An 18895-nucleotide genomic window follows, 5' to 3' on the forward strand; every position below is an offset into this window, starting at 1 on the left:
CTCATTCTCAGCAGTTTAAATTCAGCAGAACTCTTTGTCTCAGCTACCTTTCTACCTCTTCAGGGCTTTGAGAGGTATCTACGATATCAGGGCTTTGAGAGAATGGGAAGTAATTCTTTCCCATTTGCTATAAAATAAATTTAATCTAGAAGGACAGAAAAAGGCACAGACTATGTCTCATGGTAACCATTACAGGTTAGGACAGTGGGTAAAAAGCCAAGAGTCAGACACACAGGCCATATTCCTCCAACTGACTCTACGATCTTCTAACTTTCCTGTAAGAGGAGCTTGGGGGAAAAAAGTAGGTCTTGGTGCCATTCTCACACAGACTACTTGAAATGCCATATTTATCAGTATGAAAGTCTCCTTTCTAGGAAATAAGATCTCCAGGAGATGTCACATCACATTTCATTCTTCAGAAAAAAATAGTAAGCGTACCTTCTGAGTTCTAGAATATGAAGTTGTATCAGGCAGGATCCTCAACTATAAGCAACAGACACTGACTCCAGCTATCTTAAACAGGAAAAAAGTAATTATGAGGAAACTATGGACCAGCTGACACAATCTAGAAGGAAGCTTCAAAAATAAGGATCAAAAATCCAGTGAGACTCAAAGGAGCCCAAGCAGCCTACATCACACCACAGAAACTCTTACTTTAAGATATTACCCAGGTCATAGCCAATGTTCTGCCAGTGAATTGTTCCACTGCTGCTGTGCATGAATTCTAAAACACTCTTCTGGTTTGATGCCCCTTCTAAGTTCCAAGCAGAAACATCCAACTGATAAAGCATAGGTCAAGTGTCTTTAGCATATAAATCTGAGACTCTGCCAACTACAACTAGGAAATTCCCTTAAAAAGGAAGAGTGTGAATGGAGCCAATCAGTATCAACAACTGCCCATTGTACCAAGCTTTGGCCATGAGAGAAACAACAGAAGTACAATAATCTTTCATTTCTTGAGTGAGATACATTTCAAAGCACAACTTCAGAAGGAGCTAGGAGTGTCCATCAAAGAGGAAAGTCAAAATGGCAATGGCTTTTGGATTTTAGGAATTGATCTTCAATGTTCTCAAAATGTATTCAGTATCATGTCCAATTTCCTAGAAACTTGAGACGTTTTTGAAAGAGTAAATAATTTATTTGAAAAGCAGAAAGTAAAGAAAGGGAGAGAGGATTAAAAATCTATTAGCAAACATTTATAACAAAAATATCTAAGAGTTTATTAACTAGTCTCCCAGCTTTGTTTGACATACAAATTCATTTTAAAGTAATTATAATGTAGAAACTTCATCTTATTAGAAACTGCTAAAATAATTTTCTTAATTTGTGTTTTAATAATGATCTAAAAACTTTCAAATAAATTAATCACTAAAATTATACTAATAATTTAATACTATTTTAATATTTTGACATTTTTTTTTCTCTTTAAAAAGACTATAAAGATAATTTATTTAAACTACTCATGATTTTAAAACATCTTAAACTGCTATATTTTATCATGTTGTTTATATGGGCCAAATATACATTTAAATATAGATGGAACATTGGTTATGGTTTTATTAATAGTATCAGAAGAAAATAAAATCCATTTTTATTATATGGTATTTTAAATTCCTGCTCTCTGAATTACATTTCTAATTTCCATGCTTAGTTATTGAAGCATTTGAGAATATTTTTAGACTACAATCTGTAAGACCCTCTCATCATAAAACTCACAGAAGGTATAAAAAGTGTTATCTGCTAAGAAATGAAAGAATAGATAAAAAATATAGCATTCCTTTTTTAACAGTGCTTTTTGGCATACTAAATATATCTTTAGATGGAACGCAGAAATTTAAATCAGATGGATGCAATAGATTTGATGAAAAAATTATCATTTTATCCTATTAATGTGCATTTTGCCATTGACGTTTCTTTTGCTGACTTTAAACAATGTCCTATAAGTAATATAAATATTAAGTAAATGGATAAAAATGAGAAATACTTATAAATGTGAAAGTGAAAGTGTTAATTGCTCAGTCATATCTAACTTTTTGAAATCCCATGGACTGTAGCTTGCCAGGCTCCTCTGTCCATAGAATTCTTCAGGCATGAATACTGGAGTGAGTTGCCATTTCCTTCTCCAGGGGATCTTCCTGACTCAGGGATTGAACCCAGTCTCCAGCATTGTGGGCAGATTCTTTACCCTCTGAACCACCAGGGAAGCCCAATTATAATTTCAATGAGCTTGAAGAATAAAATCCAGCTCACTCTGTTTCACCAAATGTGAAAGTCATAAATTTATTTAAAAATTATTTTCAAAAAATGCCATTTCCAGCTACTTCAATCAATAAAATCTTGTCTGGAAGCAGAAAAGAAATTCTAGTGTCATTGGAAATTCTGTTACTTTCTTCTATAGGTTCTGTATTTGGCTGTGGAAAGCCCCAAGTCAAATCCTTGAAAGTGAAAATGTTAGTTGCTCAGTAGTATACAACTCTGTGACCCCGTGGACTAGAGCTCTCCAGCTCCTCTGTGGGATTCTCCAGGCAATACTGAAGTAGGTTGCCATTTCCTCCTTCAGGAAATCTTCCTGACCCAGGGATTGAACCCAGGTCTCCTGCATTGCAGGCAGATTCTATACTAACTGAGCCACCAGGAATGCCCAAGTCAAATCCTGGTGTGCCCTAATTATTGGGAGAAGACATAAGAAATAACCATTAACCACTTTATCCTCAACTACAGGATTATTATTTGTTTCTTAGAATCCAGAAATTTATCAAATAAAATGCATCACTTGTTTGAAGTGAAACTTCCTTTCTCTTTAACAGAGTCTTACATATGTGTCCACTCTTAACTGTTTTATTTCCATCCTTCTTTTGTCAGTAATTACAGTCTTAATCCTGAGTGCATGGAAAAATCCCATACAACATGCTCTTCCAGAAAGGGCAATCACACATAAACACCACTTGACACTTGCTCCAGCAGTACAATGTAGGCAAATGGATGACTTAACCTAATATCACACCAGTTATCAGAAAACTTACAGCTGCATTATTTGTGCAGCCAACAGCAGAAATGAGTCCTCTGTATTTACCAACAGAACTGTGGCTGATTCTCAGATAATTAGTATATTTTCACATAACAGTTTAGACATTTCATGAAGTTTATTATTCCCTGTCATACTCTGGTGTCCAAAACACATGTTAAACTGGTTTTCCAAAAGGACAAGAGGAAAATAATGAGAGCAAATGAAATGTAAAGCTCCCACGACCATGGGTACAGGAATATAGGAAAACTTTGCTTGTGTTCAGTCCTACTGCAGCTACACAAATAGCCCCCCTGCTGCACTCAACGCTTTCTCTCTCCTCCCACTTCTAGTGCGAAATATAGTTTCGATTCCTACACATCTGAGCTTGAAAATGGTGGCACATATTTTAAGACTTCCAAAATCTGCTAATTTCTTATCCCTTTAATGGCTCCAGAAAGATGGCAACCGTCTTCTGTTCTTCTGACGCCAGCTTTGCTTAGAAATACTCCTGCTCTTACTAACAGGACCTTGAAAGTGATAGTCACTCAGTCATGTTCAACCCCATGGACTTGCAGCCGGCCAGGCTTCTCTGTCCATGTGATTCTCCAGGCAAGAATACTGGAGAGGGTTGCCATCCCCTTCTCCAGGAGATCTTCCTGACCCAGTGATCACACCTGGGTTTCCTACATTTCAGGCAGATTCTTTACAATCTGAGCCACCAGGGAAGCCCAACAGGACCATGGGCAAGCTAAATCATTCCACTATGACATTTCTTATCAACAACAAGCCCTCTTCACATTATTCCAAAATGGGCCTTTCTAACACTGAATCTGAAAATAGTCGATTGTTAAACATGTACCCATTAACTCCAGTTAGCTTAATTTCTGTGTTCAAAAAAATGCTAGGATTCAATAGGAAAGATAACATGTCTCTTCTTGCTTTTTGTCATTCTATCTTCTATGTCAATAAAATGCCAATATATAAAACACTAAATAAACAGTGATCAGTTCAGTTAATGTATTAATTCATGGACAAATCATAGTTCTAGGCAGTGCTTTCACAGAACTTTCTATGGTTATGGAAATGTTCACGCAATTTTTACCTGATAGTGTGTGTAATTGCTGGCCACAAGTGGTGACTATTCCACTGTAACTGGGGAGCTAATTTTTTTTTAATTTTCTATCATTTTAATTAATTAAGCTTAAATTTAATTAGCCACATGTGGCTAGTGACTACCATATTGATGCTAAGATATAACCAGGACACAACTTCTGCCTTCAAGGAGCTCACTGTCCAGAAATACAAGCTCGAAAGTCATCACAAGTCTTAATAAAAGAAAAGGCATTTGAGCTGGTCATGTGAGCTGGTCATGCAGAACAAATATAGAATTTAACCTGTGTTGAGAATTCAATCTACTTCTTAGACATACACTAAATCGTATATCCAAGGGCTGAAGACTGTGTTTTCTATTTAACTTATAATGAATATGTAACTGTATAAAAAACAGATGATTTGAAAGCTAAAAGAGAACATATAGAAAGCATTTAGAATACAGTAAGAACTACTATATATCTGCTAATATCATTATTATTTAAAGATAAATTTTGTCCTACCACTGAAGTCCATGATGCTCAGTATTAAAATAAAAATTAACCAGTTTTTTCCACTGCCTTGCACCTATTTTCTGATTTTTGTTTTTACTAGCACCTTAGTATGGATTTCTTTAAATCTACCATTCCATAGGCAATGCTTGCCATTTTGGTCAGTGAAACATGTTGATTCTTCAGGAAAAATAATGATTTAAGTAAAAACTGTTAGCATAAAATGTTCTTATTAATATTAGACCAAAGATAGAATAATTTTTCTCATACCTTGGATTTACATGCCTCACTAGCTTTGGTGATAAGGAAAAAGGTAAAGAGAAGAAAGAAGTCAGGACACATGATCAGGAACCTCCAGCATCAAGCCATCTTCAAGTTGTGGCCTACGATCCTAGAAACAATGTTAGGCAAGTTCCTTTAATTTCATTGCTTATGGTGCTAGTTTATAAGAGAAAAGGTTAAATAGCTCCATCTAGAGATTCTTGTGATAGATCTTAGAGATACACAGATCAAGAAATCATTGCAGGTGTGAAGTCCTGGACAAGCTTCTGTTTCTTCCTCCAAAGGGACCATAAATAAATAGTCCCACAGATTCTAGATCCTATCTACTGTGAAGCTGAGGAAAACCACTATAAACCTGTCAGTAGAAATTTATAAAATTTTATCTTAGTAAAATATGAGATTAAGTGAGTATAACTCTCCTAAAAACAGCAAACTCTTATGATGAATGAGGTGAAAAATTAGACAAAGCTTTACAGTGGCTCTCAAATAAGCTAAGTCACATATACAGATAGAACCTACAGAACCATGCCAATGTGTTATACATAAAGCAAAGCAAATTGTAAGACAAAAATCAGCTTTGTGTTCATCACACTATACTGTGTACTAAGGACAAAATGGTGTGCAAAGACAAATATTCTCTGACTCTAAGTTGCTTGCATTCTGATGGAAGATAGAGGCATGAATCAAATAATAAAAACTTTTAAATCATAATTGTATAAGAGCTATTAATAAGTTAAATGGTACAAGGAATCATAATTTAAAAAAAGATCAGAAAGACTTCTCAAAAAAAATGACATTTGAACTCAGATACAGAAGTTGAATTAGAGCTAACAAGGTAAATAAGGGAAGAATGAGCTTTGCATGCAAAGGAAGAGAGTGCACAAAGTCTGTTGCAGGAAGGGACATAAAAATCCAAGAAAGTGAAAGTGGACACAGGTGCATGGGAGTAAACTGAGACAGCAGAGGACGATGCAGTTAGTTTCTGGGTGAACTCTAGAATGCATCATGTTCTCTGTAGTATATTTTTGTTTCCTACTTTGCATTGACATTTACAGATATGTAATATCTCTATCTATCTGTATTTACATAGATGGATAGGATTTGTATTTGGTTTCTATACTAGATTAAGTAGAAATACCTGAATCTTTCTAAAAAGGGGGCTCTACAGACATGTCACACAGGAAAAATCAAGGAGTGACAAATGAAAGTTTCAAGTTTTCAGCTGCCTGGAGAATGGCAAGCTTTCCTACAAACAAGATTAGCAAGGCTGACCCATGAAAAGGGATGCAGGTTCACTATATGGGTCAGGAAGATCCCCTGAGGATGAAATGGAAACCCACTCTAGTATTCTTGACTGGGATAGCCCATGGACAGAAGAGTCTTGTGGGCTACATCCATGGGTTGCAAAGGGTCAGACATGACTTAGCAACTAAACAAACAAACAAAAATATATATATATAAACACATACATATATAATGCATTTTGTTTATCCATTTATCTTTTGATGGACACTTGTTCCCATGTCTTGGCTATTGTTCATTTTTCAAAGAAATAACTATAGTATAGTTACAGCCCACTCCATGCCCTTTGGTCCTCAATTTTGCTAAAACAAACTAGCATGTGTACTTTATTCCAGATAGCTGGTTCAGACAGCTGAATCTGGGTCAAAAACATAAAGAATAATTATGGGGAGAATTGAGATAGGAAGTAATACTTGCATTTTTCAAATTATAATTTTTTATTTTAATGAAGATATATAATGACCCCAATTATACATTGTTATATCCTTCATTATCTTTTCACAGCCAGGCATGTTTATAAAAGATGGAATTATAGAAATCAATGTTGAAATCTCTGGCACAGACCTGGAAAGCAGTTATTTGGAGTTGTCAGTGGAGGGTGAATCCATAAGCTTTGGAAGCAATATAATGATAAAATATATCAGGTTGGATTTTAATTTTGTCAATAAATATTTTTATTTCAAAAGTTTCTTTTTTAGTACAAAGAAAATAAATAATAAATTTATTTAATACAAAGCAAATGATTATTTTTCAGTGTGGAAAATCAGTTCCTCATGAGTTTTTCAGATTTTCTTAAGCAGAAAACACCCACAAAGTAATTTATAAATATAGTTTAAAATAACAATTTTTGTCCTCCAAATAAAAACAGAGTAAGGTAAGTTTGTCAGGCATTAACTCACTGTAGAGTACTCATCTGCTACCTGTAAGTCCAGGGACTCATATGGGAAAAACAATAACAGCTTAATTGTTGGTAAAGACACGTATTCACACTTCAGAAATACATCATAGTTGGTACAGGCAATTCTAGTGCCACTCAGCACAGTCCTAAGTGGAATTTTCTAGAATTCAATTTTCTCAAGATCATCTTAACCCAAGAGATTAATTGAAATAAACAATAGTATCAGCAGTTTACAGAGAAGATACTTCCTCACCCAACCTGCCCTGCTCAAGTATGTTCAGCTGGGCTAGGAGAGTCTAATGTATTACTGTCCAGTAGAACTTCCTGATGGAAGTGTTCTATATATTGCTTGGCTGCAACTGGCTAAATTTGTTTTTTGAGTTTTTGAAATTGTTTAGTGAGACTAAATTTTATTTAACATAACAAATGCATTGAAATTTAAATAGTCACATGCAGCTGGTAGCTACTGTATTTGACAACATGGGTCAACTGGATGCTACTTATGATTTAACTACCTCAAGTCTTAAACTATTATAGACATCTTGCTATTTCCAGGAAATGTGTTTTTCTCACCTTCATACAACAGCAGCTATCCTTCTAAGATGGTGTCTAAATGGTAGAATCCTACCAACCAGGGTGTTTGCTCCACATATCTATCTTCTATGTAGGTAGAACAAAGACAAAGTAGTAAGAAATTATTACAGATATTTTACTGGTAAAAGACATGGGTGATTGCACACTTACAATGATTATTGGAGATGACATTAAATTTTCATCTTCCATCTAGAATTTGAGTAATGAGAAAGCCCTTTATGACCCTTCTATTGGTTCCGCTTCCTAAATTTTCATTAAAGAGCACCAACAAGAAAGAAAAAAAAACTTATTAAAGGAAATTATTAATTTTCAGGCTCATTACACCAGCAGTTGTTTTTCTCTGTTATGTCTCAATTAAGTATGTGAACAAGTCTAGAAATGAGAAGGAACAAAAGCTAAGGAGGAAAAAAGTGTGGGAATTGCAATAATTGTATCAGGACATCAAAGAGAGAGGTGACAGCCTCTCTCAAGCTAATGCCAAATTGTATCGAGTGAAGTTGAAGGGCTGCATATTGATATGCAGAAGATCAGGTGCAAAATGAGAATTGTGTTTCCAAGAGCAGGGTGATAGGACTGGAATATCTGTTAGATACTCCTCATCTTAGAGCTCAGGAATGCCAGCCATGTGACACACACATTGTGTAAGACTTCAAAAGAAAATGGGTTCAAAATACTTTGGAGGGAAATTGTTTTAAAACAAGTCTCACAAAATAAAAGGAAAAAAATTTAATGTTATTTTAAGTCACAGGCTGCCTATAAAGCCATAAATTTTCAATTTTTTGTTAATGACCACAATACAAGTCAGTATTTCTTAAAGTATAAATTTGAATTGCTGGTACTAAAATTATTGTTAAAGATACAGAGTCCTGGGATATGTCCCAGTTCTTTCAAATCAGAATCTCTAGAAATGAATTCCAGGAATCTTTGTTTTTACCAATATCCCAAATTGATGCCTGCTGCTGCTGCTGCTGCTGCTAAGTCGCTTCAGTCGTGTCCAACTCTGTGCGACCCGATAGACGGCAGCCCACCAGGCTCCCCTGTCCCTGGGATTCTCCAGGCAAGAACACTGGAGTGGGTTGCCATTTCCTTCTCCAATGCATGAAAGTGAAAAGTGAAAGTGAAGTCACTCAGTCGTGTCTGACTCTTAGAGACCTCATGGACTGTAGCCTACCAGGCTGCTCTGTCCATGGGATGTTCCAGGCAAGAGTACTGGAGTGGGTTGCCATTGCCTTCTCTGAAATGATGCCTATGCAAACCTAATAAAGGCGATTTAAGGGATAACAAGGAGATCAGAAGCTCATATACTGGAAGACAAAGGAAAAGATTTCATAATTTGTTCAATAGATGTCCAAATTTTCAACCATCACCATAGGATGAAAAATAATAATTACCCAATATCTGTAATTATTATGAATAACTTTGTATCTTCAATAAAATCAAGGTACATATCATTATTAGGAGCTGAGATTGCTAATTTAACATGTCAACTTGATTTGGTCAAGGATGCCTAGATATTTGGTCGAACATCATTTATGGATGTGTCTGTGAGGATGTTTCTGGGTGAGATTAACAATTAAATAGGTAGGCTGAGTAAAGCAGATTGCCCTCCCCAATGTGAATGAGCCTCATCTAATCTGCTGAAGGCCTAAATAGAATAAAAGACTGAGTAAAAGAAGAACTCCTTTTCTTTGACTTATTGTCCTCAATTTGTCTTCTCTTGCTTGGCATGATCTGGCAATAGAGATACACAAAATATTTCCCAATGGATGTTCGCAATCAACCACATAAAAAGGCAAGGATTTGGGCTAACCATGGGATACTTTCTAACACTTTTGAAATAGTACTGTAGTGGATTGCCATTTCCTTCTCCAAGGTATCTTCCCAACCCAGGACTCGAACCCAGGTCTCCCACATTGTATTCAGACGCTTTGCCATCTGAGCCACCAGGGAAGTCCCAAATATAATGAGATTACTGGTTGCTTCTAAATGTCACTGGACAAAATGTTGAAAGAAAAGGATGCACTCAGGGATTTGAATTCCCAGTTCAAGTGCCACATAAATAAACTGAATGCTTCATTATGTGCCTTTAAAGAGACCCTTACTTCCTGTAGCCACAGGGTTGACTCCTGAATCAAATGTAGAATATCATCCCATGACTGGCTGAGTTACAACACAAGCTGTAACAAATACAACTCTTTGATCCATGGACTGCAGCAAGCCAGTCTTCCCTGTCTATCACCAACAGCCAGAGCTTGCTCAAACTCATGACCATCATGTAGGGGATGCCATCCAACTATCTCATCCTCTGTCGTCCCCTTCTGCTCCTGCCTTCAATCTTTCCCAGCATCAGGGTCTTTTCTACTGAGTCAGCTCTTTCAATCAGGTGGCCACAGTATTGGAGCTTCAGCATTAGTCCTTCCAAAGAATATTCAGGATTGATTTCCTTTAGAACTGATTTGGTCTCTTTGCAGTCCAAGGGACTCTCAAGAGTCTTCTTCAACACCACAGTTCAAAAGCATCAATTCTTCAGTGCTCAGTTTTCTTTATACTCCAACTCTCATATCCATACATGACTATTGGAAAAACCATAGCTTGGACTATATGGACCTCTGTTGGCAAATTAATGTCTCTGCTTTTAATATGCTGTCTAGGTTAGTCACAGCTTTTCCTCTAAGAAGCAAGTGCCTTTTAATTTATGGCTGCAGTCACCATCTATAGCCATCTTGATTTTGGAGACCAAAGAAATAAAGTTTGTCATGGTTTCCATTGTTCCCCCATCTATTTGCCAAGAAGTGATGGGACTGGATGCTGTGATCTTCATTTTATTGAATGTGGAGTTTTAAGCCAGCTTTTTCACTCTCTTCTTTCACTTTCATTGAGAGACTCTTTAGTTCTTCTTCACTTTCTGCCATAAGGGTGGTGTCATCTGCATATCTGAGGTTATTGACATTTCTCCTGGCAATCTTGATTCCAGCTTGTATGGGCATTGATTGGGAAAAAATGAAGTACTATAAGTTGAAATGGGGACAGTGAGCCCCAAAATTTTGATGTGTTTTCTTTGGAAGACCTGCCTTTATTTAATGTAAAAGAAAAGACTCAAAGGCTTAGAGAGATTGCAACATTAGAGTTCATTTATCATTTAATATTTTCTCACCTCCACGGGGAGGTCCCAGAAGGCATGCCTTTCATCAACACTGTGAGAAGGAAATCTGTGAAGGGAGCCTAGGCATGTTTGAATAGTTCTATGATAGCTCTTTCTTTGGGATTGGAATAAAAACTGACCTTTTCCAGTCCTGTGGCCACTGCTGAGTTTTCCAAATTTGCTGGCATATTGAGTGCAGCACTTTCACAGCATCATCTTTCTGGATTTGGAATAGCTCAACTGGAATTCCATCACCTCCACTAGCTTTGTTCATAGTGATGCTTTCTAAGGCACACTTGACTTCACATTCCAGGATGTCTGGCTCTAGGTGAGTGATCACACCATCGTGATTACCTTGGTTGTGAAGCTCTTTTTTGTACAGTTCTTCTGTGTATTCTTGCCACCTCTTCTTAATATCTTCTGCTTCTGTTAGGTCCATAGAATTTCTGCCCTTTATCGAGCCCATCTTTGCATGAAATGTTCCCTTGGAATCTCTAATTTTCTTGACGAGATCTCTAGTCTTTCCTATTCTGTTGTTTTCCTCTATTTCTTTGCATGGATCTCCGAGAAAGGCTTTCTTATCTCTCCTTGCTATTCTTTGGAACTCTGCTTATATACAGATGCTTATATCTTTCATTTTCTCCTTTGCTTTTCACTTCTCTTCTTCGCTTCTCTTTCCAATCCCAAAGAAAGGCAATGCCAAAGAATGCTCAAACTACCGCACAATTGCACTCATCTCACACGCTAGTAAAGTCATGCTCAAAATTCTGCAAGCCAGGCTTCAGCAATAAGTGAACCGTGAACTTCCAGATGTTCAAGCTGGTTTTAGAAAAGGCAGAGGAACCAGAGATCAAATTGCCAACATCCGCTGGATCATGGAAAAAGCAAGAGAGTTCCAGAAAAACATCTTTTTCTGCGTTATTGACTATGCCAAAACCTTTGACTGTGTGGATCACAATAAACTGTGGAACATTCTGAAAGAGATGGGAATACTAGACCACCTGACCTGCCTCTTGAGGAACCTATATGCAGGTAAGGAAGCAACAATTAGAACTGGACATGGAACGGCAGACTGGTTCCAAATAGGAAAAGGAGTACGTCAAGGCTGTATATTGTCACCCTGCTTATTTAACTTATATGCAGAGTACATCATGAGGAACACTGGGCTAGAAGAAGCCCAAGCTGGAATCAAGATTGCCGGGGGAAATATCAATAACCTCAGATATGCAGATGACACTACCCTTATGGCAGAAAGTGAAGAGGAACTCAAAAGCCTCTTGATGAAAGTGAAAGAGGAGAGTGAAAAGGTTGGCTTAAAGCTCAACATTCAGAAAACTAAGATCATGGCATCTGGTCCCATCACTTCATGGGAAATAGACGGGGAAACAGTGGAAACAGTGTCAGACTATTTTTGGGGGCTCCAAAATCACTGCGGATGCTGATTGCAGCCAGGAAATTAAAAGACGCTTACTCCTTGGAAGGAAAGTTATGACCAACTTAGACAGCATATTAAAAAGCAGAGCCATTACTTTGCCAACAAAAGTCTGTCTAGTCAAGGCTATGGTTTTTCCAGTGGTCATGTATGGATTGAGAGTTGGACTGTGAAGAAAGCTGATCACCGAAGAATTGATGCTTTTGAACTGTGGTGTTGGAGAAGACCCTTGAGAGTCCCTTGGACTGCAAGGAGATTCATCCAGTCCATTCTAAAGAGATCAGTCCTGGGTGTTCATTGGAAGGACTGATGCTGAAGCTGAAACTTCAATACTTTGGCCATCTGATGTGAAGAGCTGACTCATTGGAAAAGACTCTGATGCTTGGAGGGATTGGGGGCAGGAAGAGAAGGGGAGCATAAAGGATGAGATGGCTGGATGGCATCACCGACTTGATGGACATGAGTTTGAGTGAACTCCAGGAGTTGGTAATGGACAGCGAGGCCTGGTGTGCTGTGATTCATGGGGTCGCAAAGAGTCGGACAAGACTAAGCGACTGAACCGAACTGAATTGATGAGAGCTCTTCTCTGTAGGTCAGATCTTGCAATGGAAAATGTGGTCACCAAATTGGAGAATCTAAATGCAGTGAGTGTAACAAGATCTTTTGGTGGCAGGGGCACCAAAAAGGACTGGTTCTCTACCTAATAAAATTTCTAGGCATCCAGTGCTGCAGACATGTCAAGATACCCTTTCTAAAGTGAAGGACAAGTTGTTTCCTCTCACCTCTTCTCATACCAAGAGAGACAGGCAATGTCCAGGGGAGTTCTTTGGATGTGGGATGCAATATTTTCCTCATTTAGGTATGTTATTCTAGCTTATTTACTGAGAGACCCAAAAAGCTGGTAGTTTCAAGTGGGCCCAGAACAGCTGTGCAAGCTGCCCTGTTACTTGAGTCATATGATCTGGCAGATCCAAAGTGGACTGAAGATGTTAACAGTAGATAGAGATGCAGTTTGTATCTTTTGACAGATTCCTATAGGTGAAGTACACACAGCACAGGCCTTTGGGATTTGGGGACAAAATCCTACCATCCTCCACAAGTAAGAGAACCAGTCCTTTGAGAAGCAGTTCTAACCATGCTACCGGGTCTTGAACACTTAACCATGAACCACCAGATGCCATGCGGTCAGAGCTACACATTATGAACTGGGTATTATCTGAACTATAAAATTGGGTGTCCACCACATGCCAGTGTTCTACCATGGGAATGGGCTTAGTTGGCCCAGAAAGCACAACTAACTTACATGAACAATGACCAAACTGCCCATTGTCCCCACTCCTGTTATACGACCATTTCTTTCCCAGCCTGTACCTGTGTCTTAATGGGAAATTCCCTACCATAAGTTGACAGAGGAGGAGAAGATTCCTGCCTGGCTTACAGATGGTTCTGCACAATGTATGGGCACCACCTGAGAGTGGACAACTGCAGCACTACAGCTCCTTTCTGGAACATCCCTGAGGACAGTGATAAATGGAAATGCTCCCAGTGGGCAGAACTTCAAGCAGACCACCTGGTTTCTCATTGTCCGTCTGTTTGGGTTGTTGTAACAAAACACAATTGACTGGATGGCTTATAAACTGCAGAAGCTTACTGCTCACTGTTCTAGAGACTGTAAGTACAAGATCAGGGTGCTAGCATGTCAGGTTCTGCCAAAGAGCTTCTTTTGGTTTGCAAACTTCTGTTCTCACATGGCAGAAAGGAGTAGGAAACTTTCTCAGACCACTTTTGACATTGTACCGTTTCTACCGTGAAAGGGGAAGCACTTTGTTTTCACTGGAATAAACACTTACTCTGGATATGAATTTGGCTTCCCTGCATGCAATGATTCTGCCAAAACTACTCTCTGTGGTTTCCAGAATGACTAATCCATCATTATGGTATTCCACACTTCGTTGCTTCTGATCAAATAACTCACTTCACAGCAAGTGAAGAGCAGCAATGGGTCTATGCTCATGAAATTCAGGGATTTTTCTATGTTTCCCACCATCCTGAAGCAGCTGGCTTGATAGAATGGTAAAACGGTCTTTTGAAGACTCAGATAAACTGCCAGCTAGGTGACAATATCTTAAGGGCTGGGGCAAGGTGCTCCAGAAGGTTGTATCTATTCTGATTCTCAATTCAATAGCTGGTGTTGTTTCTCCCACAGGTAGGATTCATGGATTCAGGAATCAAGGAGCATAAATGGAATCAGTATCAATTGGCATTACCTCTAGTGATTCACTAGTAAAATGTGTTTCCTCTTCTATGACCTTTTGCTCTGCCAGTCTTAGTTCTAAAGGGAGAAATGTTTCAACCAGGAAACACAACAATGATTCCACTAAAGGAGAAATTAAGATTGCCACCTGGCCACTTTGCACTCCTCACTCCTATGATCAATAAGCAAAGAAGGGAGTTACTGTGATGGCTGAGTTAATTGATCCTGACTAGCAAGAGAAAATTGGATTCCTACTCCACAATGGAAAGATGGAATATAGGAGATCCTTTTGGATATTTCTTAATATTGCCATACTCTGTGATTAAGCTCAATGGGAAATTATAACTGAACTCAGGTAGGGGTACTAATGGCCCATACCTTTCAGCAATGAAGACTTGGATCATTCTACCAGGCAAGAACTGTAACTAATTGATTTCTTGCTGAAGGAAAGGGAGTAGGTAGTGGAAAAAGGTAGTCATAAAATATCAGCTGTCACCGTGTGACCAGTTACAGCCATGAAGACTGCAACATGGGCATTCCTCCTTATTTTGTTATGAATATATCTATGTGTGTATAAATAGAATATATAAATATATGTATATTTTAGACAAACATTTTTATTTTCTTTTTTCTCTATTCTCTTATGTAACATAAATTAAATACAATAAAGTCAATTGTTTCCATATATTGTTATAAACATGTAAAGTCATTAAGTTGTGTTGATTTTATGCCATACTATTTAAATATTGTTAATTTTACATGATAGTTGGTAAGTTAGAGAATATCAGTGAGAAGATTAACCGCTCAAGGACTTTGCCTCCTCTTCTAGGCAAGAGGTTAATGCATTTTCAGTTGTACACAGAATAGGTATTTCATGTTAGATGAATTTTGACCTTATTGTCTTTTTGGAGATATATGATTTGAGGAGATGTGTATGGGTACCTAATGACAAGGGGTGAACTTGAGATGGTTGATTTTATGTGTCATTTTGACTGGGCCATGGAGTGCTCAGACATTTAGCAAAACATTATTCTGGATGTGTTTGTGAAGGAACTTCTGGATGAGATTAACCTTTGAATCAGCAAACAGTAAAGCAAATTGCCCTCCATAGTGTGGGTGGGCTTTACCCAATCTGTTGAAGGCCTAAGTAGAATAAAGCTGGGTAAGAAAGAATTTTTTTCTCTTTGCCTGTCTTTGAGCAGAGCCATGGATTTTCTACGCTTTGACTTGGACTGAAACTTACACCATCACCTCTTCTGGTTCTTTGACCTTCGAAATCTGTACAAGACAAGAATTACACTACAGCTCTCCTGGGTCTCCAGCTTCCGAACTTTAGGTCGTGAACTCTGTGAAGACTAAAATCTCTTAAAACAATTCCTTATGGTATGTATATTCTATTTGTTCTGTTTTCTGGGAAACTCAGACTAATCTAATACAGGTAGTATGATCTTAAATGCTCTGGAGTAAATTGAGTATACGTTTAAGAATCTGTTGTATACACAATTTGAGCTTGTCTTTTTTTCAGGCAATCAACATTTCTGTCAACTACAAATTGGCACTTGCCAAGAGTCACTTGCCAGTGACTGAAAAACAACAGGGCATTTGCCATCTGCCTGTGCTGCTCCAGCTGCTGACCTTCAACACTCTCTGAAGGGAATTTAGCGTGGAGAGTGAGGCACTCTGGGCTCCAGGGAACCTGGTGGAACAGGTCTTCAGATAGTTAGATATTTTTCAAGAACTGATTTCATGATCCCAATCCTTGCATTTCCTCATATCTAGAAAAGCACTAAATCCCTTCATGGTAATATCAGTTCCTAGTGACTAGCAGAAAACCTTTTGAAAATAAGCCCTTGATTGCATTGACCTCCTTCTTCACCAAAATCTTATATATTGACCTCCCCCCACTACCTCTTTGGAGGAGTCTCGCAGAGCTATCTGAGGTACTGTCCCTTGGACTGCAGTCCTCATTTTGCCCCAAATAAAACTTAACTTGCAGCTCTCACATTGTGCATCTTTTTAGTTGACACTAATGCAATTAAGAAAGTCTCATTACTGACTGAAGTGATTTGATTCCATGGCTGTACTGATTTGAAAACACATTAACATTCTGACATTAAGATTTGCATGGTAGATTGGGTTGTCAGAAATTTTCAAAACTGAAGTCAAGGGTGGTGGTGCTATATTTAGTTAGGAAATACAGGCCATGTAGCCCACTTCTACTGTAACTAAAACAGCTCTAGTCTAACTTATAAAGAAGGCAGAACACCAAAGAATTGATGTCCTCTAACTGTGGTGCTGGAGAATACTCCTGAGAGTCCCTTGGACAGCAAGGAGATCAAACCAGTGAATCTTAAGGGAGATCAACCCTGAATATTCACTGAAAGGACTGATGCTGAAGCTGAGGCTCCAATATTTTGATCATCAAATGTGAACAGACAACTCATTAAAAAAGTCCCTGATGCTGGGAAAGATTGAGGGCAGAAGGAGAAGAGGGTGTCAGAAGATGACATGACTGGATGGCATCACCAATGCAATGAACATGAACTTGGGCAAACTCCGGGAGATGGTGAGGGACAGGGAGCTCTGGCATGCTGCAGTCTATAGGGTCGCTAAGAGTCAGACACAACTGGAAAATTGAACAAGAGCAACACTTGATTGAAGGTGATGAATACAGAAAAGAATGTTTATGGGAACCAAAATCCTTGCATAGTCAAGTGAGCAAAATATAAATATAAACATCCAATAAGACAGTTACTCATCTTTTCCTTATAAACACAAACAACAGCAAATAGATGGTCAAGAACTTCAGTAAACATTTTTCCTTTGGCTATTTTATTGGTACCACATAGAGACTTATAAGAGGAGGAACGGGAGAAAAATTCTCCCTAGCCAACTTTCCAGAACCAAAAGTGTTAATTAAAAGACGAGAAATGTCAGATTTCCTCATTTTTGACCCAATCCGTAAACTCCAATTCTTGTATGCATCAGCTTGTATTCTGTATCATATTGTGTATTCTTGTACTGTGATTAAAATTTCCAGTTTCCTGGTCCAAGAAAGCACATGTCTTTATTATGATTCTGTTAATCACCATTCCTAAATAATTAGAAGTATACTTCCACTTCCAGAAATATACCATAGACCCAGGAGTCTCAGAATGAACCCAGAACAAGGCACAGGATATGAGAGATGCTCTTTCTTCAACCCGGGGCTATAAATATAGACTAGAAAATAATCTTTCCAGGAGCATAAATTGATATCAGCATAGTTTCTCTGCCTCTGCTCAGTCACTAGGTAGTGGGGAGAAGTCTTCCCTGAAGCCTTATAAGCAGAGTATTGCTTTGCACTCATTCAGGATTCACTCCCACACCATATCTGTGTGTCAGAGAACCCAAAGCTGATACTTAACCTTAAAAAGTAGCTCTGAAAATTAGACTTTTGAGAAAAGTTAATTCTGGGCTCTGTCTCAGTCTGGGCACTCCTGAAATAGGCACTGAGATAAGTATTTGAATGAGTAAGGGAGGGAGTAGGTAAAGCAGGAAAAGGAAGCAACCAATATAGGGTGCATAATCAAGCAAGTTTCCCCTGAGGATGAATGGATCTTATTCCCATTGGGGAAATCTGGGGCTAATATAGAACATGTCAGAACTATGCCACCGCAGAAGCAAGGGAGGTGTTTACATACCAGCTCCTGTCAGTCATTTGTCAAGGCAGGCAGCATTAGTTCGTGCACACTTCCGGCTCACTGCGCACGTGGTGAGAGTAAGTGGCCACGGAAAACTCTTACGCAAAGAGATACAGATGCTGGCAGATGAAAGTTAGTCCTGCAAGCACATACATGATAAGGCTTGAGAGAATATAGGCAGAGCACCAAGCAGATTTGCTGTAAGCCTGGAGGGACTGCGGCATACATGAAACTTCTCAAATTAGGCTGCACAGTTTCAGTTCAGTTCAGTTCAGTCGCTCAGTCGTGTCCGACTCTTTGCGACCCCGAGAATCACAGCACGCCAGGCCTCCCTGTCCATCACCAACTCCCGGAGTTCACTCAAACTCATGTCCATCGAGTCAGTGATGCCATCCAGCCATCTCATTCTCTGTCGTCCCCTTCTCCTCCTGCCCCCAATCCTTCCCAGCATCAGAGTCTTTTCCAGTGAGTCAACTCATCGCATGAGGTGGCCAAAGTATTGGAGTTTCAGCTTTAGCATCAGTCCTTCCAATGAACACCCAGGATTGATCTCCTTTAGAATGGACTGGTTGGATCTCCTTGCAGTCCAAGGGATTCTCAAGAGTCTTCTCCAGCACCACACTTCAAAAGCATCAATTCTACCTAATTGAAATATATCTACCTAAGGAAACAAAAGACTTGTACATAGAAAACTATAAAA

This window comes from Moschus berezovskii, chromosome 18 (genome assembly GCF_049115385.1).
Source record: "Moschus berezovskii isolate FMDL1 chromosome 18, NW_MosBer_1.0, whole genome shotgun sequence".
Lineage (NCBI taxonomy): Eukaryota > Metazoa > Chordata > Mammalia > Artiodactyla > Moschidae > Moschus > Moschus berezovskii.